Source organism: Canis lupus, chromosome 7, assembly GCF_011100685.1.
Source record: "Canis lupus familiaris isolate Mischka breed German Shepherd chromosome 7, alternate assembly UU_Cfam_GSD_1.0, whole genome shotgun sequence".
Taxonomy (NCBI): Eukaryota; Metazoa; Chordata; class Mammalia; order Carnivora; family Canidae; genus Canis; species Canis lupus.
Genome location: NC_049228.1, coordinates 25391039 through 25414715, shown reverse-complemented (window position 1 = coordinate 25414715; position 23677 = coordinate 25391039). Strand labels below are relative to the sequence as shown.

At 40.6% G+C, this 23677-nt stretch overlaps 1 protein-coding gene across 7 annotated transcripts in view; it reads right to left on the bottom strand.

The window, feature by feature from the left end:
• The window catches only part of ANKRD45 (ankyrin repeat domain 45), a 51322-nt gene extending 42407 nt beyond the window's left edge, over positions 1 to 8915 (bottom strand). For 3 of the 7 annotated variants that reach the window (XM_038542501.1, XM_038542496.1, XM_038542502.1), the window contains exon 1: positions 8109 to 8517. The gene's annotated coding sequence lies outside the window, so the exon portion shown is untranslated. The other 4 variants (XM_038542498.1, XM_038542497.1, XM_038542500.1 and 1 more) reach the window with 4 other exon arrangements.
• Between the last annotated feature and the right edge of the window lie 14762 nt (positions 8916 to 23677).

The following is a 23677-nucleotide window of genomic DNA, read 5'->3' as shown; positions in this document are numbered from 1 at the left end:
CAGTCACAGGCAACACACTAACTGCAGCTTCGTGAGAGAAGCCAAAGTAAAAGATCTAGCTAAGCTGTGCCCAGATTCCTGAGCCAGAGAAACTGGGAGATAATGAATGTGTGCTATTTTACACTACCAAAGTTTGGGGATAATTTGTCATGCAGCAATAAGTAACTGAAGCATATAATATAAATAAATCTTAGCAATATAATATTAACAGGAAAAAGTAGATCCAAAAGTATAATCTTTTGGATTATATATACCAAGATATATTCTGTAAAGTTCAAAGCAGTTAAAATTGACTTTTAGCAATGCAAATAGACTCAGGAACACTATTTTTTAAAAAAGAAGAAAAGCAAGATTCAACACAAGATTTAGGACATGTTTGTGGCAGGAGGGTAGGAGGAAGACACAGGAAATGGGATACATGATTCATATAGTTAGTAAAAAAAAAAAAAAAGTATTTAAGCTGGGCCATAAAGAATAGGCAAGATTTGGTCATTCAGAAATCAGAAGGAAGGGAAATCTAGTTAGAATAATATCTCTATCTATCATAGCCCTACATTAATCTCTACCTTCACTAAATATATAAATACTTGTAAGCTGTTGAAGTTAGGAATTCTTTGATTACAACAGAAAAATAATAAGATTAGCTTTCAAAAGTAAGATTTCCTCACATAACAAGAAATTTAAAGGTGGAAATGGTTCAGCAGCTCAAAAATATAGATCCAAGCTCTTTCTAGCTTTTTATGTCATCATAGTGTGTAAGACCGTCATCATCATGGCTGTTGCCTCATAGTGACATGAGAGCTGTCATAATTCCTGGCATCACATCTGCATTTGAAGCAGGAAAAAGGCGGAATCCTCCAGAGGATATCTATGCCATCCATCCTTTTTAAAAGGAAAGCAAAAAAAAATCTTTCCGAACAAGCCCGAACAAAGGCCAGATTGTATCCCTTACTTAAAAGCAGCAAAAAAGAACGTTTCTCAATTTTCCTGCTTTTATAAGAAGCAAGCAAGGTATATGGGGTGAAAATGGGAGTTGTTAGCCAATCAACGATGACTCCACCATAAGATTTGGCCCAAACTTTATCTTTGAAATTTTTTCATTTAATTCCTTCATTTTACAGAATATAAAGAAAACCTATAATCCTTTTGAGTGCTATCATCTAACTCTCCATCTTCCCAACACACACACACACACATACACACACACACTTTCTTAAAGAATCCCAATGTCCATTTTGGAGATTTCTAGTGAGAGATAAAGGAACTTTCCACTATGTAAGCCAAAGAAGCAAGATCCCCCTCCTCTCCGTCTCAGCACAAGGTTGGGGGCAAGAATATAAATTAGGCTCTGCCAATCAGCTGCTGCTCAATCCTAGGATCTTGAGACTCTTTCTGCTGTTGTTTTTAATTATTTCATTTTTTATTCACATATAGCATTGTATTAGTTTAACATATACAACATAATAATCTGATCTATGTATACATTATAAAATGATCACCAGGGTAAGTTAACATCCATCATCTCACATAATTACAAAGTTTGTGATGCAAACTTTTAAGATCTAATCTCTTAACAACATTCAAATACAATACAGTATTGTATTTACTTCAATAGTTATATTAACTATACTCACTATGCTGTACAGTGCATTCCCAGAACATATTTATCTTATAAATGAAAATTTTTACCTTTTGGCCCTCTTCACCCGTTTCACCTGTCCCTAACTCCACTTCTGGCAACCACCAATCTGTTCTCTGTATCTGTGAGTTAAGTTTTTCTAGCTTTGACATGTGAGTGACCAGGATCTTAACACCTGAACAAGGGACACATGAACATGAGGCTAACTGAAGGTCATTCATCACAGTGACAGCAAGGTTGTACTGATCAAACTTCTTGCTATGAGAACATGCTGTGGTTCTTGTGGTCTGACCCTCCAGAGCTCCCTTGGTTCCTGCTCATTTCCAGGCTCCTCATGATTATGTGAGCCTTTGATATAGTACTCAGACATAGCTGTCTTCCCCAAAATCTGATCTCCCCTTCCTTAGGAACAGAACCCCATTCTCTTTTTTTTAACCACACATTTTTAAAAAACCAATATTTATACTGAAATCAAACTATTTTTCAGTCTCTCTTGCAACATGATGTGGCCATAAGTCCAAATAGTAGACGTAAGAAGTTATATAGTATGCAACTTTTAGGAAAGTGTCATTCCTTCTCACTGGATTGCAAGCATGATGTCTAGAGTTTACACAGCTAATTTAGACTATGAGGTAGATATTCTGTCCAAATACATATATGCTATTTAATATATTGTATTATACATAGTATATCTAAATTATTTTATTGTATTACATAGTATATATTAGTTAATGATATCTTATTTTAATTTTATATATGTAAATGTATATATGTATATATCTTCTATTAATAGGGTAACCTGGGGCAGCCCTGGTGGCACAGCAGTTTAGTGCCGCCTGCAGCCCGGGGTATGATCCTGGAGACCTGGGATGGAGTCCCACATTGGGCTCCCTGCATGGAGCCTGCTTCTCCCTCTGCCTGTGTCTCTGCCCCTCTCTCTCTCTCTCTCTCTCTCTCTCTCTCTGAATAAATAAATAAATAAAACTTAAAAAAAAAATAATAGGGTAACCAGGGGCACCTGGGTGGCTCAGTGGTTGAGCATCTGCCTTTGACTCAGGTAGTGATCCTGGGATCCTTGGACCAAGTCCCACATCAGGCTCCCCATAGGGAGCCTGCTTCTCCCTCTGTCTATGTCTCTGCCTCCCTCTGTGCCTCTCATGAATAAAAAATAAAATATTTTTTAAAACATAGGGTAACCAAATAACTTACTGTCAGTAGTAATGGACACTTTTGTCTGGATACATTGCATATATGGGATATACTTGCATGTATATCATTAACCAAAATACTACTTATACTTACTACATGTAATACACTGATATTTTTATTTCCATTATATATTTTTTAATTTTTTATTTTTTAAGTAATGTCTATATCCAATGTGCGGCTCAAACTCAGGACCCTGAGACCAAGAGTCACATGTTCTACCAATTGAGCCAGCCAGGCATCTTATTCTCATTATAATTTTTAAGGCTGGCGCCATCCACCAAATTGATTTTATGACCCACTAATGGGGGTACAAGCCACACGGTGAAAAAACATTAGTTTTGAATAACCTCTATGGAACTATAGCAGGAAATCAACAAGAGAGAATTTAACAGAAGTTAGACAGCATGTGTTTATGGTTAATAGCTTGGGTGACATATGTTTCAATGTACCCAGGGTCCCATTTACATCTGTTCCCCTGCTGTAATTTTTAATGGCATCCTCTTTTGCTCTCAAGAATGTCTATCATTACCACACAATAAATTGTTTTGTCACCCTATAAATAACATTGTAATTTTCTAGAACATATCTACTATAGATATGCATATTCAAACTTTAGAGAAGCAGAATATGCTTTAAAATGCCTTTCCTCGTGGGTTTATTGGGGGCCTGGACAGGAGACCTTGAAGATACTGAGAAAATCCTATTTACATCTCATACATATTCCTGTCACTAGGTCTAGAATAATGTTTTTTTCTCCTCCATTCCTACTAGCCAAATCCTACTTAGGCCAAGCTATAAACCTATTTTCTTCCTAAAACTTTCCTTGACTCTTCTCTAGAATGTACATAGGCCTCTCTCTTCTATGATCTTCAAAGGCCATTCTATATAGCCTGTAACATACAACTTACCAAGTATGGTATTAAATTATTTTCTATTTGTTTCAAGTATAGAAGACATCTACTTAATTAGATTATAAACTGGATGAGGGTAAGGATCAAGGTTTACATTTCTCTTGTGTTACTTTCAGACTTACCACAATTCTTGACAAGTATTTGTTCAATAACTCTTAACATCAAGCTTGCAATTCCCTCTGCTTTTCTTCACAGCCAAGAACAATGGGTTTTGGAGTCAGAAAGACTTGAGTTTTCAACTTGATCCTGCAATTGATTAACTGCATAATACTGGGTGATTTACCTAATCCCTTGTAAGAATAATACTAGACCTAGTTTATATAATTGTTCTGAGGGATCCCTGGGTGGCGCAGCGGTTTGGCGCCTGCCTTTGGCCCAGGGCGCGATCCTGGAGACCCGGGATCGAATCCCATGTCAGGCTCCCGGTGCATGGAGCCTGCTTCTCCCTCTGCCTGTGTCTCTGCCTCTGTCTCTCTCTCTGTGTGTGACTATCATAAATAAATTTAAAAAAATAAATAAATAAAAAATAAATATAATTGTTCTGAGAATTAGAACAAATTAGATGATGCATATGTCAAGCACATGTTGAGCACTCAGGAAGCAAAATCTATCATCATCACTAATTATATCATCATTCCTCCAGCAAAAGCATTCATGAAGTAAAAGAAAAGATGGTAATATTATTATTTCTTCTTTTTCTCTACTACACAGCTATCCTATGTAGGGCGTAAGTAAATGATTTTCTACTCTACCACCACCAAACACTTGATTACAGAGAGATTATTCTGCATCTAGAGATCAGTGTGGTCCCAAGTTAATTCAGAGATTTGTAAATAAACTAGATCAAATCTGGAAATACAATTCAGGCCAGAATACTGAAAGCTACCCTTGACATACCCTTGAATGAAGCTTAATTTCCATATCAGCCCAAAATTAACACGATTAGGGCAGCATTTCTCAAATTCCTTGATCTCAGGGCCCTTTATACTCTTAAAAATGGAGAGGTCCCAAAATTTTTATGTGGGTTATATCTATCAATATTTATCATATTAGAAAAAAACATTTACCATATTAAAAATTAAAACTTATAAATCTTTTTTTTTAAGATTTTATTTATTTATTCATGAAAGACACAGAGAGAGAGAGAGAGAGAGAGAGAGAGGCAGAGACACAGGCAGAAGGAGAAGCAGGCTCCATGCAGGGAGCCCGACGTGGCACTCGATCCCGGGTCTCCAGGATCAGGCCCCGGGCCGAAGGCGGCACTTAACCGCTGAACCACCCGGGCTACCCAAAACTTAGAAATCTTTAAAATATTTATTAGTTCATCTTAAAACAATTATACATTAATATACAAAATATAGCTTATGAAAAATAACTATATTTTACAAGGAAAATTTGATGAGAAGGTAGCATTGTTTTATATTTTTGCAAATCCCTTTAATGTCTGGCTTAATAGATGGGTTCAAACATCTGCTTCTGCTTTCATTGCCATGTCATGTGATGTTGTGATATCACCTGTCATTTAACCTCCGGAAAACCACTATAACATGGCAGAGAATGAGAATACAAAGGCAAGTTATGTGTAAGAACTCATATGAAGATAGCTTTACTGGTGAACTCCCTGAAAAATGTCTCATGGATCCCCAAGGAATCCTCAGACCATACTTTGAGAACCACTGGACTAGGACTAAGTCCTAAGACTGAAGCCACTCTGGTCTATGGTCAAACTCTCAAGACTGTTCTAGTCTAAATCTAGATTAAACTGAGATCAGCCTTTCTGAAATAAAAGGACAAAGTGAAGTCTTCCTGGGTATTTATCCTTAGGTCTGCTTATTATTTAATTTTTTTAAAAAAATTTTATTTATTGACTTGACACAGAGAGAGTAAGAACACAGCAGAGGGAGTTGCAGGCAGAGGGAGACAGAGAAGCAGGTTCCTTGTGAGCAGGAAGCCCAACTTGGGGCTCGATCCCAGGACCCAGGGATCACAACTGGAGCTGGTGGCAGATGCTCAACCACTGGGCCACCCAGATGCTCCAGGCCTGCCTTTTAAAAGACAACATCTAATCAAGAAAATAAACACTCCTGTCAAATGTTTGGTGGTTTACTGCTGATTGTGTCCTTCATCATATTATCTTTTGAAGACAGAGCAAAGAATTCTATTCTTTATGACTTTTTCTTCTTATAACACAGAAGTTTTAGAATATTTCAAAGTATTTTTACTGTGAATATAAGTACTAATAGGATGATCATATAGCTTTTCCTTTCTTCCTTTTATCAATATTCTATATATTGAAATTTTAAATATTTATTTATTTATTTATTTATTTATTTGGGGGGAGGAAGGGCAGAGGAAGAGGGAGGATCTCAAGCAGACTCTTCACTGAGCACAGAGCTGGACATGGGGCTCAATCTCATGACCCTGAGATGTAACCTGAGCAGAAATCAAGAGTTGGACGCTTCACCAAAACACCCAGGGACCCTCCTATTGAAAATGTTTAACTCTACTTCCTCACTAATATTTTTGCTTTAGAAAATACTTATTTTTTTAAGGTTTTTTTTTTTTTTTTTTTCCATTCATGAGAGACAGGGAGAGAGGCAGAGACACAGGCAGAGGGAGAAGCAGGCTTCATGCAAGGAGCCCGACATGGGACTTGATCCTGAGTCTTCAGATCACTCCCTAGGCTAAAAGCGGCGCTAAACCGCAGAGCCTCCCGGGCTGCCCTAGAAAATACTTATTTTGATGAGAAATGTGTAATTTATATTTAACATATAATGAGCTTAGTTCTGTTATTGGTTTGTTTTTGGTTTTTTTTTTTGTTTTTATTCATAGAGACACAGCTAGAGAGAGAAGCAGAGACACGGGCAGTGGGAGAAGCAGGCGCCATGCAGGGAGCCTGATGTGGGACTCGATCCTAGGTCTCCAGGATCACGCCCTTGGCTGCAGGTGGCGCTAAACCGCTGCGCCACCGGGGCTGCTCAATTCTGTTATTGTTAAAAGAATTAATCAACATGTTTTTAACTCTCAGTTTTAATTTCTAATTTTTACTATATTTTTAATCTTTGCTGTATGCCTAAATATAACCCACATAAAAGAAAGCTGTTTGGGATCAGTAATTTTTTAAAAGTGGTAATGGAGTCCTGGGACCGAAAACTTTGGGGACCACTGTTTTAGGACATGAATGAGATTCAGAAGTGGCAGAGTCTTTCAGGGACCCTTGCCTTTACATGGTTGCTGTAGCAAGGTGAAGAAGTTCTGGATCCCTGGGTGGCGCAGCGGTTTGGCGCCTGCCTTTGGCCCAGGGCGCGATCCTGGAGACCCGGGATCGAATCCCACATCGGGCTCCCGGTGCATGGAGCCTGCTTCTCCCTCTGCCTGTGTCTCTGCCTCTCTCTCTCTCTCTGTAACTATCATAAATAAATAAAAAAAATTAAAAAAAAAAAAAAAAAGGTGAAGAAGTTCTGTATGGAGGGAGGCCTGTGAATCAAATCACCCCAACCAGTGAGGAAGAGTAGTCACAAGGGCTTAGGGCACTGACTAAACCAGGAGAGATCTGTTCACAAAGTACATGACCCCAGACGTGACAAAGAGACCTCAGGAAATTCCCCCCAAAGATCGCGTGAGCCATCCACATGTACCCACGTATCAGGACATCATCTCAAGGAGAGAATCAGGGGAGAAGTTATCTGAGAACCTGAATATTTTTGCATAAGAGAAATTAAACATTAGACAAGCCAATTACAGATTGGTCTACACTTTAAAACTGCACATTTCCATTATTTCTTTTCCTAATAACCAATGAGTGAGCGCTCACAAAAGAAACTAGGTCACTGGGGACCTAGTGGGTGGCTCAGCGGTTGAGCGTCTGCCTTTGGCTTAGGGCTTGATCCCAGATCGGGATCGAGTCCCACATCGGGCTCCTTGCAGGGAGCCTGCTTCTCCCTCCCCTGTCTCATGAATAAACAAATAGGAAGAAAGAAAAAGAAAAAGAAAAAAAGAAAAGAAAAGAGGAAAGAAAGAGGAAGGAAGAAACAAACTGGGTCATTGACAAAAATAAATTAAATTTTCTTTGCCCATAAAAGCTGTAAGAGAAGTCACAAGGGCAACCCAAGTACCTAGAACCAAAAGCACGGAGAGGAGAGAGGCAGGGTTGGGACTACGAAGGCAGAATGGCCTAACGGTCTGTGAGCCCGAGGGCCCACGCTTTGGTCTTAATTCTGGTATCTGATTGATAACGACGTGACTCTTCAGAACCCACACTCCTTATTCGTGAAATGAGAACCGCAGCTGCTCGGTTTTACTTAATCCGTGTTGGGAAGCGGGGTCTAGGAACTCTTGCTCTTACCTACCAAGTGCGAACCCACCGGAGGCTGCTAAGACACTAGCAACAGAACATCACGGGGCCACGGGGCTGCCCTGGGCCAGTCCCACCGTCGGCACCGAGACCGGGGGTAGAAGGATGCGAAGAGTGAAGACCAAGCTCAGCGCGCCGGCTCGGAAAAGGCTTCCGAAAGGAGCAGGAGTCTCAAAAGGAGAAGACAGCGCAATCCCGAGACGCGGAGAAGCATAATCAACAAAGGGCAAGGAGGCAGACACGCTTGAAGTTGTTAGGATGGATAAATAGATCTTAAGGCTCCTTAAGCTAACTAGAGTCTTTCTTCAAAACACGTGGTCCAAAAATAATTTTTTTTAATTTCTAAAATAAAAAAAACAAACAAACAAAAAAAAGAAAAGCCTTGGTCCCCGGAGGGTTTCAAGTCCCACCTCAACGAGGGGGTCCGCAGGGCAGCCTTGGCCACGGGAGCCCAACAAAGGCGAGCCTGAGAAAGGGGAAACGGCGGGGCGGCAGGCACAGCGCGCGTCCCCGGAGGGGAGGGACGCCCGCCCCCGGGGGCCGCGACCCGAACTCCCCGGCAGGGGCAAAGCCTGAAGTCGCGGCGGCTGACGCGCACCCCCTCCCGCTCCGGGGCCCCAGCCGCCCCGCGGGGAGACGCCCGCTCCTCCCTCCCCGCGCCCCCGCCGCCCGCGCCCGGCGCCCCGCGCCCCGCGCCCCGCGCCCCGCGCCGCCGCCGACTCACCGCTCCCCAGGCCCGCGGCTTCCGCGGTTACCATGGCGACGGCGCACCCGTGCGCGGTGGCGCCGCCCCGAGCGCTGCGGTTCCGGCTGCGCGCGAGGGTCAAGGTGGCGAGGCGGGGGCGGCGGGAGCGCGGGGGCGGGCGCGGAGGGGCACCTCGGGGTCGGCTGCATTTCGGGGTCCCGGAGGCGGGGGCGGGGGGGGCTGCTCGTCCTTTATTTTGTAGACTTTTCTGTCCTATGATGCTTATTTTACTTTCCAATGAGAAAAAATAAAATTTAAAAATAAGGCGTGCGTATGTATTGGAGGCAGGTCCCTCTTAAGTCTTAGCTTTGGGCTTTGAACTAAAGAGTTTTCCAGAAATACAAGAATGCTTTCTGAAAGACTACAAAAGATTGTAGTTATGACGGGCAGCTTGCTTAATTTTCGAGGCCCTTAGAGGTCTTTCTCTTAGGGTATATGGTCATTGTCACCAAGGAGTCCGTTTCCTGAGACCTCACAAGTGCCCGCTGTGTCAGGAGTGGAAGGACCTTGGAAATTAACGTTTAGGTTGGTTGAGGAATTTAAGATCCAAAGCAGATGACTTCTTCTTTTTTTTTTTTTTTTAAGGGAGGATGGGAAGGGGTGAGACAGGGGCATCAAAAAAAAAAAAAAAAAAAAAAAAAAAGCCAGCAGAGAAGAGCCACGCTTGCACAGAAACTACATAAATGTCCAATTAATCACGGAGTGAAGACAGCTAGGGAAGGAAAACATTCGTTTCTTTACTGTTTCTACAAGGACATCGTTAAGGAGGAGGTAATATTTTAGAAGAGCTCAGAATTTGAGCTGAAGACTGGAGAGTCTAGTTTTAAAATAAATATTCGGCCTAAGAACCAAGCAAAATATCTCTAGGATAGATCTGAAGTTCTGGAATAAAGAATAAGTTTGGAAAAAAAATTTAACTGTAATTGTTAAATTTCGCTTATTCAAAGTAGTTGTAATAGTCGAAATATTAGAGTTTGACATTATAGGTAGGAACAATTGTCTAAAAGTTCTGTCATCTGCTAGCTCACTCCTGCAGACAATATATAGCACATTTGCTCTGCCAACCATTCATTTCCTACTGAAGCTGTTGGAGGAGTAAGACATTTTAGGTATTTCACTTCTGATACGTTATAAGTGTGTATTTTTCATAGTCTGGTTGGTTTCTTTTTAACATCTGGATGGAAGATGACTTTAAGATTTATTTCTTTCTTTATTTATTTATGATAGATAGAGAGAGAGAGAGAGAGGCAGAGACACAGGAGGAGGGAGAAGCAGGCTCCACGCTGGGAGCCCAACACGGGACTCCAGGATGGCGCTCTGGGCCAAAGGCAGGCGCTAAACCGCTAAGCCACCCAGGGATCCCCATGAATCTGTTTTTAATTAATCTTCACTGGGTGTGAAGAATTCCCAAATACTACTCTTTATGCAAAGTCTTAAGTGGATTTCAATACCGAAAGTCAAATAGAATTCTTAAAGATTATTTTTAGTTCTCTGAATTCTAGAAAGGATGGGAAGACTCGAAGTAGGTCTGAGAAACCTAAAAGCAAAGGGCCTTGTTCTCTGCTTAACTCCTGTCAGAAACAACTGCGTGATTTATTTAGGCAGGCTAGGTTTGAAACAGTCTTATGAAGGAGAATTCTGGCCTAAGGGTGGCCTAGATACAGCAGAAAGATTTCTAAGATCCTCTCTACATCCCATCCCCTGCCCCACAAGTTTGGCATGAGAGTTTTGAAAAGAGCCAGTGGATCTGAAGGGCCCAAATTGATGTGCAAGAGACAGATCTTAGCAACAACCTGTGGGTTCTAATAAAGAACCCAAATAAGACAGTGAAGTCCTGGTGTACAAAAGGCTTAAGGAGAAGAGGAGTTAAGCAGTATTCAAGCCCTGCAGAAATTAGGTCAGCTCCAGAAAATTATGGTGGAGGAGGAGGTTTCCAAATTGATTGAAATTAATTTTTTCTACCCTAAGAGAATGGGGCCTCTGAATAGAAATTATTTTAATTATTATATTTCTTGAATTCCACAGTTCATAGACTAGGAATCCTGTTCTTTTTTTTTTTTTTTTTTTTTTTTTTAGATTTTATTTACTTATTCATGAGAGAGACACAGAGGAATCATGTTCTTTACACAATGTTAATTTCTTTTTTTTTACAATGTTAATTTCTGATGAAATAACAAGATAGACTAGTTGAAAGTTATTCCAAGGTAACATAATGTGCTACATTAATCATAGTATTTCATTGATTGCTGGCCTGTTACATACTGAGTGCCACACTAAGTCATTCATGTAAGTCATTGCTGGGGCTCCTGGGTGGCTCAGTGGTTGAGTGTCTGCCTTTGGCCCAGGTCATGATCCTGGGGTCTTGGGGTAGAGTCCTGCATCGAGCTCCCACCGTGAATCTGCCTTTCCCTCTGCCTATGTCTCTGCCTGTGTGTGTGTGTGTGTGTGTGTGTGTGTGTGTGTGTCTTATGAATAAAAAAATAAAATAAAATCTTAAAAAATGAATAAAAATAAATAATCACTAATTCCCATACCACTCTTTGAAGGTGGTATTACTATTCTGAAACTGATACTCAGCAAAGTTGAGTCACCTACCTAAAACCACACAGCTAGAGAAGGGCTAAACCAGAATTTGAACATAGGTCAGGCTGGTTTAAATCATCACAAAATTGGCACTGGTTAGCTATAAACAAATTAAATATTAGAGGATGCCGGTCCAAAATTATAATTTGATTTCAAAATAATCTACATTAAGATCCCCTTGGCAGTAATTAGATACTAATGCCACTCCTGGTGTATGACTAAATAACTGTTTCTGTATATCACTCCACAGTTGAGAAGTAGAAGAGGTGATACTGAACATCCATTGTTTTTGCCTGCTCATCCTTCCTCTTCTGATTATAAGACCCAGTTTTCTAGGATGGAACCCCTGTGGTACATTCTCAGTCCATGTAGTTTGGGGTGCAGATCCCACTCCAGATCAAGTCCTGGCCACACAGTGTTTTCTTCACTCCTGGTTATAACAATCGAGTCAGGGAAAAAAAAAAAAAAAAAACATAGAACACAAATCAGTGGAATGAAGCTAATCCTGAGTTTCCGGCAGAGCTGTAAGTAATAGGCATTCTTTTTTTCAGCAGGGGTTAAAGACAAGAGGACAGCCTGAGTTGGGACTAGCCATCTTGCCATGGATAGAGTTGACAGAACAATGGAAAAGCCAGGAACTGAATAAGAGATCGAAATCTGATGCTGGTTGCTTGAACCCTGGAGGTAGACATGCCTGAAGCTAATTTGTATTCTCCTTTTTCAATTACTACAATAAATTACTATTTTCTAAATAATCCCCCCCAAAAAAGGATTGGATTTCTGTTACTTGGGGTTTTTTTTGTTTTTTTTTTTTTTTAATTTATGATAGTCACACAGAGAGAGAGAGAGGCAGAGACACAGGCAGAGGGAGAAGCAGGCTCCATGCACCGGGAGCCCGATGTGGGATTCGATACCCGGTCTCCAGGATCACGCCCTGGGCCAAAGGCAGGCGCTAAACCACTGCGCCACCCAGGGATCCCAGATTTCTGTTACTTGTAACATCAATGTCCCATACTATGGAAGGGGGGAAATATAATATGGCTTTATTTTAGAAACATGCTATTCTTTGAGATACATACATGAAGTTTGGGAAGGATAAATTTACAGTTAGGTGTTTCACTTGTGGATGAACAACTGCGTATAAATATTATTAATGAGAGGATAAATGTAAACCTGGAGGCAGGTTTCTAGCAGGATACTCTAGTATTTTCACTCTCTCCATTTCAACTTCTTTGTGTCAGTGACTTAACTATAGCCCTAGAAAGCATACTTAACAGATGACCCAAAGATCAGAATAATAAATAATATGATAGAGGATGGCAGAATGAAAATCCAAAACCAAAGGACAAATAGAAATTCAATAGGCAAAGAAGTGGGAAAGGCATTCCAAAAAGAAATTTGTAAAAAGGTATGGAGCCACAAAATAAATAGCAAAATAATTGCATAAGTCAATTGAAAGAGGCCAAGAATATGTGGTTGGGAGAGGTGAGAGACGTAGTTAAAGGGGCTAGAAGAGGTCAGACAGCAGGGTGAAGAACAGTTTGGAGAAAGACAAGAAAACAGGCACACAGAGAAGCCAAGAGTGACTCCCAGGTGTCTATCTTGGGTGACCAGGTAGCTAGGGGTCTTCTAATTCAGAGAGATTTTGAAGAAAAGCAGGGTTAGAATCAGGATGATGTCTTCAGTCCTAGACAAGCAGAGGCAGAAATATCAGGGTGCCTCCAGCCAACATACATTTTACTTTAAAGCTCAAACGGCCCCACCTGTTTCCCTGCTCACTGTGGAGTCTGCTTGAGATGCTCCTTCTCCCTCTCCCTCTGCTCCTCCCTTACTAGTACAGGTGCCCTCACTTTCTCTCCCTCCCTCCCTCTCCCTCTCTCTCTCTCTGTCTCTCAAGTAAATCTTTAAAAAAATAAAGCTCAATAGACAACACTGGAATATAAATATAAATATGGAAGTCATGGCATATAAATGTTATCAAAAACCTTCAAAGAGGATGGAGTCATCCAAGAACAGAGTGCTGAGGGCAAGCAGTGGGGATAGTTAGGTTAAGGAGAATGCAGAGCAAGATAGGGAGAGAATGAACAGACCCAGGTGAATGAAGCAATATAGAAGCCAAAGAAATCGTTTCAAAAAAGACTTGAAAAAAAAATGACAATGGACTTTGGCATAAGGGGAAAACTTTATGAGATCTATTTTAGTGAAGGGTGGTAGGCAAAATCAAGATTGTAATGGACCGAGGAGTGAATGAAGGAGATCATGAAGTAGACCCCTAGGAATAGAATATTCTAGCTTTGAAGAAGGTAGAATAAAAAACTTTTAAGGAAAACTCTCTAATTGCAGCAAATACTTTTATTTTTAACGTAAGATAGGTTTGGCATTTGCCAGACATAACATCAGGGTAATTGATTTAACAACTGTAATTGGAAAGGAAGTAGTGGCAGTAAATATCTGCTATTCTTTTGAGAAATTCCAATAGAATGTAGAGGGAAGAAATTGCTCAGAAGTCAAAGGAATACAAAGTATCAAGGGAGATGTTGTGGCAGGGAGAGGATCACAGAAGCCTGAGTGTGTCTATAGTGTGACAGCAAGGAACTTATAGAAAGAGGAGAGTAAGAATAAAGAGATGACTGAAGTAGTAAGATGCTAAAGGCAAACGGAGGGTAAAGGACTAAAGTATCTATGGAGTGATGGCCTCGAATAGGAGGAACTTCACTTGGTCTTCTAATTTTGAAGTGAAAAAAGTAGCAGTGGCTTGAATGCAGAGGATGTTTCATTCCTGTGAAATTTATGGCTGAAGAAAACCAAGCTTCATGACCTTGGACTCAGTAAGCTTAAACTGAGGGAGGAAGACTTGGGAGGGCCATTCAAGAGGTGAATGAGGTTAAAGACTATAAATTCCAAGTCACCCCAACCTGCACAGCTGAGTGATTTTCTCGGTCCAGCAATGCTCAGAACCCTCCCCCCCCCCCCCCCCCCCCCCCGCCCTGCCAGCTTGGTCTGAAATCAGTATGACAGAAGAAGAGAGGTGCCTGTGGATGAAAAGTGCTGGGGAGAAAAATGAACTTTCTTGTCCAAAAAATAGTTGGCCTTTTCCCCTAAGCTTCTGGTAGGTAACTTCTCAGCCCTTGAAATGAACTGCCTGTCTTTGTTTACCTGGAGCCCTTGGGCCATGCTCCAACAGCCTATGCTAACAATGTGATTTCTGCTGGGGCCTTGGGCTTTGCAGCATCAGCTCAATCTATGCATGGGCTGAAGACTAAGCATTTCTAGAACTCTTACAGATCCCTTCCTTCTACTCTGACCCTGCTGGTCATTATGATAATTGTATCTACCTGGTCTCTGATGATTAAGTTATGTCATCTAGCCTCTGTTGTGTGTATGAGGGCAGTGGGACCATCCTGACATCCTCACTGCAATCAGGGAGCCCAGATTGATGGTAGGGGATGCTGACATAAGACACAGGAGAGCCAATATTGAATTTATTAGTGATTCTGGGTACCATCTCCAAAAAGCCCTCAGTGACAACCCTCTAGGGACCCTCTCACTTCTGAGAGTTTTCTCTGTATCTTTGCTTAGTAACACTTCTATTGCTTTACTCACTCTCCTGTGTCCACGAGATTCATTCTTCGATTCTGTGAGACCAGAACCAAGCTCTCCCGTATCACCTTTTACTCTGTCATCATGTGGATTTTTCTCAGATCCTGAGCTCCTTGGGGGTATATGTAGTCCTTTGCCTGAATTATCAGGCTCTATCATATCCCCAGCCAGGTTATTTAGTGACTTAATTCTACTTATGAGCCTACTGGTAAGGCTTGACCCGGGAAGATAGGGCTGATCCTGAAAGGGTTCATGTTTTCCTACAGCAAGGAAGGAGCACTAGCCTAAGGGAGGAAAGGGCCACTTCTTTGGCTAAAAGGGTTCAGTGGTCTTTGGGAATTAAATATTTTGTGGTGCATGAACCTAAATGTCCTCATCCCATATGTCAAGTTCCCACTCTTTCCCAACTAGCACCCTGTCCTTGGCATAGCAGACTTCCTGATAGATTCTGCTACTCTTATGATTAAGTCCTGCAACTGGTCCTCAATTTTTCCTACCCTCTAGTTGCAGAAGATGAGAATTTCTGTATTGGTTACCTAGGAAATCCTTTGGCTTTTATGCTTTTTTAAAATAAACAATTAATTACTCTGTATTTCATTAGATGGCATCAAATGAGCTGAGCAACAACCCACCCATATTTCTTCTGTATATTTCTGACACCTGAAACATTGCACCCATAAGAATGTTTCCTCCCACTAAAATATACAGTTTGCTAATAGTGGAAGTTTTAACAATTGCATTGCAGTTGTGTCAGGGACTACTTACACTCTTTCCACCACCAGGGATGATATAACCTCTCTGCTAGCCTGGCAACAGGTGATCCAACACCAAAAATCTCATCTTCGTGACTGCTTCTTGAACCACTCCTGGCATTCCTAGCACCAACTGTCATTATTAGGCTCCTCGGGAAGCATATTCTGAGATGGAGTTTGGCATGCAGGAAATTAATTACAGATTGCTCTTAGGATCAAAACCTAGAAAGAAAGTTAAGGAAACAGGTCAGAGAGAGAAGTTAGACTGTAGTGCAGTCTCAAGAAAGGACTGTGCAGACCCTCTGGGAAGTTCTGAAGTTGGGATGGCCCTTCAGAGTTGTCCCAAGATTGGGGTAAGGGAGCTGTGCCTTGTAAACCCTGTATCAACCAGGCACTGGCTAAGGTGATCACAGGAAGGGAGTGAGGCCTTAAACAGGCAGTTCTCTTCCACCAGAGTGCTTCTGAGAAAAGGCTGACACCTGAGATCTCTCTCACACTCTCTCACTTCCAGTGACTGGTGGATTACATCCCTCGTTTCTGAAGGCTATCTGGCAGGCACATTACAGGATTCACTGTATGCCACCAATTTGACATATAGTTCTGTCCACTTGTTTTCTATATTTAGGCATTACTTTTTTCTTTTTGATTAGATATTGTCTTAAAGTTACTGAAGACTTTTAAATAAAAGGCCTTGATTTTTTAAAAATTATATTTACTTATTCATGAGAGACAGAGAGAGAGAGAGGCAGAGACAAAGACAGAGGGAGAAGCAGACCTCTTGCTGAGAGCCCAACGAGGGACTCGATCCCTGGACCAGGATCAACTGCTGAGCCACCCAGGCATCCCAAAATGCCTTAAGTTTTATTGAAATAAAAAATAGATATTATCTTAAAAAATAATAAAGTAAAATTTTATTTAACTAAAAGTAGATTTCACTTAAATTTTTAGTTGTTAAGAATGTTTAATAAATTAAAATATAAAATTCAATACTTTGAGAGAAATCCAGTTTCTATCTCTAACCTTTCTGTTACCTCCTTTCCTCTAGCCAACCATTTTAATTGCTTCACTTTTATTAGAGTGCTTGGGTGACACAGTTGATTAAGCATCTGCCTTCAGCTCAGGTCATGATCTCAGGGTCCTGGAATTGAGTTTCTCATGTGGCTCCCTGCTCGGCAAGGAGTCTGCTTTTCCCCCTGCCTCTCATAATCTCTCTCTCTTTCAAATAAAGTCTTCAAAAAAAAAGTCTTACTTTATCTTTTCATTGTTCTTTTAAAAATGTAAGTAAATATAGGGGCACCGGGGTGGCTCAGTCAGTTAAGAGTCATTTAACTCTTGATATGGGCTCAGGTCATGATCTCAGAGTCGTAAGACTGAGTCTCTCATCAGGCTCCGTGCTCTATGGGGAGTCTGCTTGAGATTTTCTCTCTCTCTCTATCTCTATCTCTCATCTCCCTCTGCCCTCTGGCCATCCCTTGACCACATGTGCTTTCCCTCTCTCTCAAATAAATAAACAAATCTTTAAAAAATATATATATGTAAATACACATTCACCTATATATACTTAACACATTATATTACTACTTAATCAAAGTTGGCATGCTATACACACTATTCACTTGGTTTTTGTCATTTAATAATATATCTTGAAGAAGTTCCCTGTAAGTATACAGAGATCTTCCTCATTTTTTTTATAGCTGCATAATCCTCATTATGTGGCTATCCCATTGTTTATTCAATCAGTCCCCTATTGAGAGGCTCTGTAATTGTTTCCATTCTTTTGCTGTTGTGAAGAATCCTGCAGTTAATAACCTTAGGCATAACGTTTTTTTTTTTTTTTTTTGCAGGTGTTTCCTTGGGAGAATAGGATTACTGGGCCAGAGGATAAATGCAAATATAGTTTGGCTAAATGTTGCTTAATCCCTTTCCATAGAAGTTTTATCATTTTGTATGTACACCAGCTATGAATGAGAACACCTCCTTCCCCACAGTCATGTCAATGGAGCAGATTGTCCTATTTTGGATTTTTACCAACCTGACAGGTTTTAATACAGCTGTAGTTTGCATTTATCTTATTATAAGCAAGACTGAACGAACATATATTAAAATGTTTAAGGACCATATCTTTTTCTGAGGAACAGGCATTCACATATTTGCCCAATTATCTATATTATATTTTTTCCATTTTTAGGACCCATGTATATATTACATTATGAATCCTTTGTGATATATATATTACAAATATTTTTCCTAAGTGTCATTTTTTTACTTCATTTGTGATATTTTTCCCATGGAAAATTTTTAAATGCAAATTTATAAATCTTTTTGCCTCTAGATTTTGAGCCTAGGGAAGTTTTTCTCTATTCTCAATAAACAAATTCATCTATATTTTCTTGTCCTATTTTTATGCTTTTATTATTTGCATTTAGACTCCTGATAATTTGGGTGGTGTGGAGTATACTCAACCTCTTCGCCAACTTGTGACAACTCTAAAGGGCCATCCTAGCCTCAGAGCTTTTCACGGGGGCTTCAGAAGCCTATGTTGAGATTGCAGTAGAGTCCAATTCCTTATATGGAATGGATCCAATTTTGTCTTTTTCTGTAGCTGTGTTAGCATCATTTAAGATACAGTCCATATATTCTCCACTGATGTGAAATATCACCTTTATCATCTACTAAATTTCCATATGTTTTTGGGTCTCTTTCTCGATTTCCTACCCCATTCCATTTGTCTGTTCATACACCAATACCACAACTTTAATTGTAGAAGTTTTAGGACATGCTTTAGAAATATCTGTTAGGGTTAGCTTTCCCCTTTGTTGCTTCTATTTTTTTAGGCTATTTCTGGATATTTTCATTTGTCTGCTCTTCCATATGAACTTCATAATCAATTTACCTAGCTCAAAACTCTGATGTTGATTTACTTGTATTCCACTAAATGTGTAAGTTAACTTATGGAGTACTATCATCTTTATGAAATTGAGTCCTCTTATCCAATAATATCTAATGTCTTTCTATTGGATCAGGCCTACTTTTGTTTCTTTCAGAAGTCTCTTATAGTTTTCCTCATATAGTTTCATGGAACTAATAACTCTTGACTGAGACTTGTAAAGAATTCAGATTCCATATTGTGGGTGAGAAAACTGAGGACCAGAATGACCAAGTGATTGCTTGAGATCACAGAGTTCACCCTGAATCTTGGCTCCCATCATAGTGCTTTCCACTATACCATCCTATCATCCTATGGATCCATCTAAGCAACTAGGAAAATGCTCTGTTGTTACCTGATTAATGGCCACTCCTCTTGCTCTGTTCCTGCATTTCCCAAAGCATTTTCCCAGTTCACCAGCTCTGTCTCATGCCACCCTCTCTGGTGCACTACACTCAAGCTATTCTTTACCCTCTGGACCACTTCTCCTCCCTTCTGACTCAGTCATCTAGTAACCCCCATCATCCTTCATGTTCCAGCCTAAGGGTCAATCCCTCAGTAAAGTCTTTTGTGTTAGTTATCTATTGCTACATAAAAATGTATCCCCCCAAAACAAACATTTATTATCTCACAACTTTTGTAGATCAGGAATCCAGGCATGGCTCAGCTGGATGCCTCTGCCTCAAGGTCTCTCATGAAGTTGCTGTCAAGCTGTAGGTAGAGGCTGCAATCTCATTTGAAGGTGCCTTTGGGAAAAGATTTGCTTCCAAGCTCACTCATGTTGCTGACAGCAAGATTCAGTTATTCACGGGCTGTTGGATTGAGGACTTTGATTACTTGCTTGTTCTAAAGGAAGTCAGATGCCATATCGTGAGGTATGGAGAGGTTCTCATGGCAGGGAACTGATAGAGGCTTCTAGCCAACAGTCAGCGAGAGAGAGATAACATTTTTAACAGAAGCCACAGTCCTTTTATAAACTAATCTTGGAAGTAGTATTTCATCACTTTTTCCATGTTCTATTTGTTAGTTACTAGGTACAGCTTATGCTCAAACAAGGGAATTACACAAAGGCATGAATACCATGAGGCAGAGAACATCAGGGGTTATTATAGACTGAATTGTGTGCCCCATTCCAATCCCTAGGTCACATGTTGAAGCTCTAAATCTCATTGGGACTATATTTGGAGATAGGGCCTATTAAATGAGATGATAAGGGTAGGGCACAAATCTGACAGGATTCATGTCCTTATAAGAAGAGACACCAGAGAGATTCCCCTACCTTTTTCCCACCCAACCTTTATCTCTCTCTCTCTCTCTCTCTCTCTCTCTCTCTCTCTGCCCTTTGAGGACACAGTGAGAAGGCAGCCATCTACAAGTCAGGAGGAAGACTCTCACCAAAAACCAAATCGGATGACGCCTTGATCTTGGACTTCCCAGCCTCCAGAACTGTATTTCTGTTGTTTAAGCCACTAGTGTGTGGCAGCCTGAAATGACATGAGCCGTCTTTGAGAGAGAGCGTGAGCAGAGGTGAGGCAGGAGGAGAGCTGGAGAAGCAGGCACTCTGCTGAGCAGGAAGCTGGACATGGGGCTTAATCCCAGGACCCTGGGATCCCCACCTGAGCCAAAGGCAGACCCTTAACCGACTGAGCCAGCCAGGTGCTCCCAGACAGGAGCTGTCTCAGAGGCTGCCCACCACACCTCCCCATACCCTCTAGACCAGGTCTGGGCTCCTTATTATGTAGTTTCTTTAGCATGCTGCAGGTCCCTTTCAGACAATATCCCAACAGTAATTAAACAACTAATTGTGCAACTCATGGTTTAATTTCAGAATGTCTCTGTAAGAATTAAAAGTTCCATAAAACAGGGATCCCTGGGTGGCGCAGAGGTTTAGCGCCTGCCTTTGGCCCAGGGCGCGATCCTGGAGACCCGGGATCGAATCCCACGTCGGGCTCCTGGTGCATGGAGCCTGCTTCTCCCTCTGCCTATGTCTCTGCCTCTGTGTGTGTGTGTGTGTGTGTGTGTGTGTGTGTGGCTATCATAAATAAATAAAAAAATTTAAAAAAATTCCATAAAACAAGGAAACCTATGGGTCTTGTTTACTGCTGAAACTTGGGTCCAGTACAGTATTTTATACACAGAAAACTGTAATTTTTTATTGAAAGACTATAAGCAATCCTTGATGAACTGTTTGGCTGTTACTACTGCCTCATACCCAATCCACATAAAATCTATTTTAGGATATTTTCCACTAGAAATGCAGACTTCCCATGGGCACACTCTTACTGGGTATGATAAAAATTCCCCAGTTGTTGCAAACCCCAGGTTTATTGTATTCATAATTCTAAATGGAGTTCTCTGGGCCTTGACATATACAAAGTGTTGATTTACACTGAACTGCTCCACTTAGAAACAGAGTTAGCAGAAGCACAAATCAGATTGCAGTGGGTTGGAGAATGAATCATAGCTATACAAAGGTAAGAGGGAACTGCCCTTGCTAAGGGTTTGAAAATTCAGTCATTGCTTACCAACATTCTCTAACATTTTATACCTCCCTCATTATAATTTTTTTATGAAATAGAAAATGTTATGGAAGAACCTAAGGATCACCTTTGAAGATGTTTTCTACAACAGGCAATTTATAGAAGGGAAAACTGAATGCCAACCACACATGTGAAAAGGTGCCTTGGCTGTACTAGTAATCAAAGGAAAATGCATCTTGGGGACGCCTGGGTGGCTCAGCGGTTTAGAGCCTGCCTTTGGCCCAGGGTGTGATCCTGGAGTCCTGGGATTGAGTCCCGCATAGGGCTCCCTGCATGGAGCCTGCTTCTCCCTCTGCCTATGTCTCTGCCTCTGTGTGTGTGTGTGTGTGTGTCTCTCGTGAATAAATAAATAAAATCTTAAAAAAAAAAACAAAAGAAAAATGCATCTAAACCACAGTGAATTACCATTTCATACCCATCAGATTGGCAAAACAAATTTAGAGATGGTAAACACCAAGCATAATGATCATGTAGACCAACAAGAACCTTCATATACCACTAGTAGGAGAGCAGTGTAGCAGTGTGGCTGAAACCACAGATCCCAGAGCCATTTTGTATGATCTCAAGACTTGACTCTGCCTCTTAGGCTTTTTATTTTTTTAACTTTTATTTATTTATGATAGACACACAGTGAGAGAGAGAGAGGCAGAGACATAGGCAGAGGGAGAGGGAGAAGCAGGCTCCATGCACCGGGAGCCCAATGTGGGATTCAATCCCGGGTCTCCAGGATCGCGCCCTGGGCCAAAGGCAGGCGCTAAACCGCTGCACCACCCAGGGATCCCCTGCCTCTTTGGCTTAATCTGACTTTGAGCAAGCTTGTTAACATCTTGGTGCCATTTGTAAAATTGAGATGATGATAATAATATAATAGCTCCTAATTCAAGAGGACTAGTGTGACAACTAATGAGTTAAGAAAAGCAGAACAGGGCAGCCCGGGGGGGGGCTTAGTGGTTTGGTGCCACCTTCGGCCCAGGGCGTGATCCTAGAGACCTGGGATCGGGTCCGCATCAGGCTTCCTGCATGGAGCCTGCTTCTCCCTCTGCCTGCTTCTCCCTCTGCCTGTGTCTCTGCCTCTCTCTCTGTTTCTTGAATAAATAAATAAAATCTAAAAAAAGAGAGAGAGAGAGAGAGAGAGAGAGAGAAAAGCAGGACAATGTCTGGCATGTGGTTCATGTTTCATGAGTATTTGCTAGTACTAGCAGCGGTAATAGTAGTAGTTGTTCCTGTAAAACAGAACACCACTTTAGAGAGCAATTTGGCTAGTGCTAGTAAAGTTGAAGATATGCATAGCATGCAACCCAGCAATTTTATTCATATACTTCCCACCCTAGAGAAACTCTTACAAATGTACACCACAGAGCATATGCAAGAATTTACATTGTAGCATTGTAATAGGCAAAACTGGAAATACTCAAAATATCTACCTGCAGGACAATAGATTCTTTAAAATCTGTAGTATATTCACACAATGAAATACTATATAGCAGTGAAAAAAATAGAGTGCTGGATCTCAAGCTTTAACATTCATTACAATCACCCAGAGGACTTGTTAAGACAAAGTACCAAGACTCACCTCCAAAGTTTCTGATTCAGGAGGTCAATGGTAGGGCTCAAGAATTTGCATTTCCCAAGTAATGCTGATGCTGCTGGTCGAAGATCACAGTTTTTGAATCACAGTTTTGAATCACCTTCACTGATTAACAAGGATAAATCTTAACTAACAAAGTTGAGTGATAAAAGCAAGTTGCAGAATGCATTCAGTTTGATATCATTTATATAAAGTTTAAAACCATATGCACACACACTGCATATGTATATGCAGTCAAAATAAACACAAAGAAATGCATAGGAATGGTAAAGCAATAATTTTGGAATGATATCTACTTTGTATTTATGACTTTTTGTTTCTTAAACTAAATGGTGGGTATAGTATGTTTATTATAATATTCTCTATACATTTTTATATTTAAAGTGAATTCCTTATAGGCAAGATACAGTTGATTCTTACTTTTTTTTTAAATCCAATCTTATCATCTCTACCTTTTAATTGGAGTATTTAGTCTATTTATATTTACTGTGATTATGATATGGTAGAGTTTTTAATCTACCAGCTTGCTCTTTGTTTTATAATTGTCCCATTCATTCTTCATTCTCTTTTTTCCTCTTTGTTTTTACCTTCTTTTAGATATATTTAATATATGATTTCACTAAATCTCCTTTTGTGGCTTAATAGTTATACCTTTTTATCTTGTTGCAGTCTTTTGTGGTCACTTTAGAGTCTATAGCATACATCTTTAATTACTAGAGTCCACTGTAAAATAAAATTAAAACCCTCTCATGTATATATAAGAACCGTATAAGCAGACAGTCTCTCCTATGTCCTGCCTGCTGCTCCCTTGCAGTATATTCAATAAACTT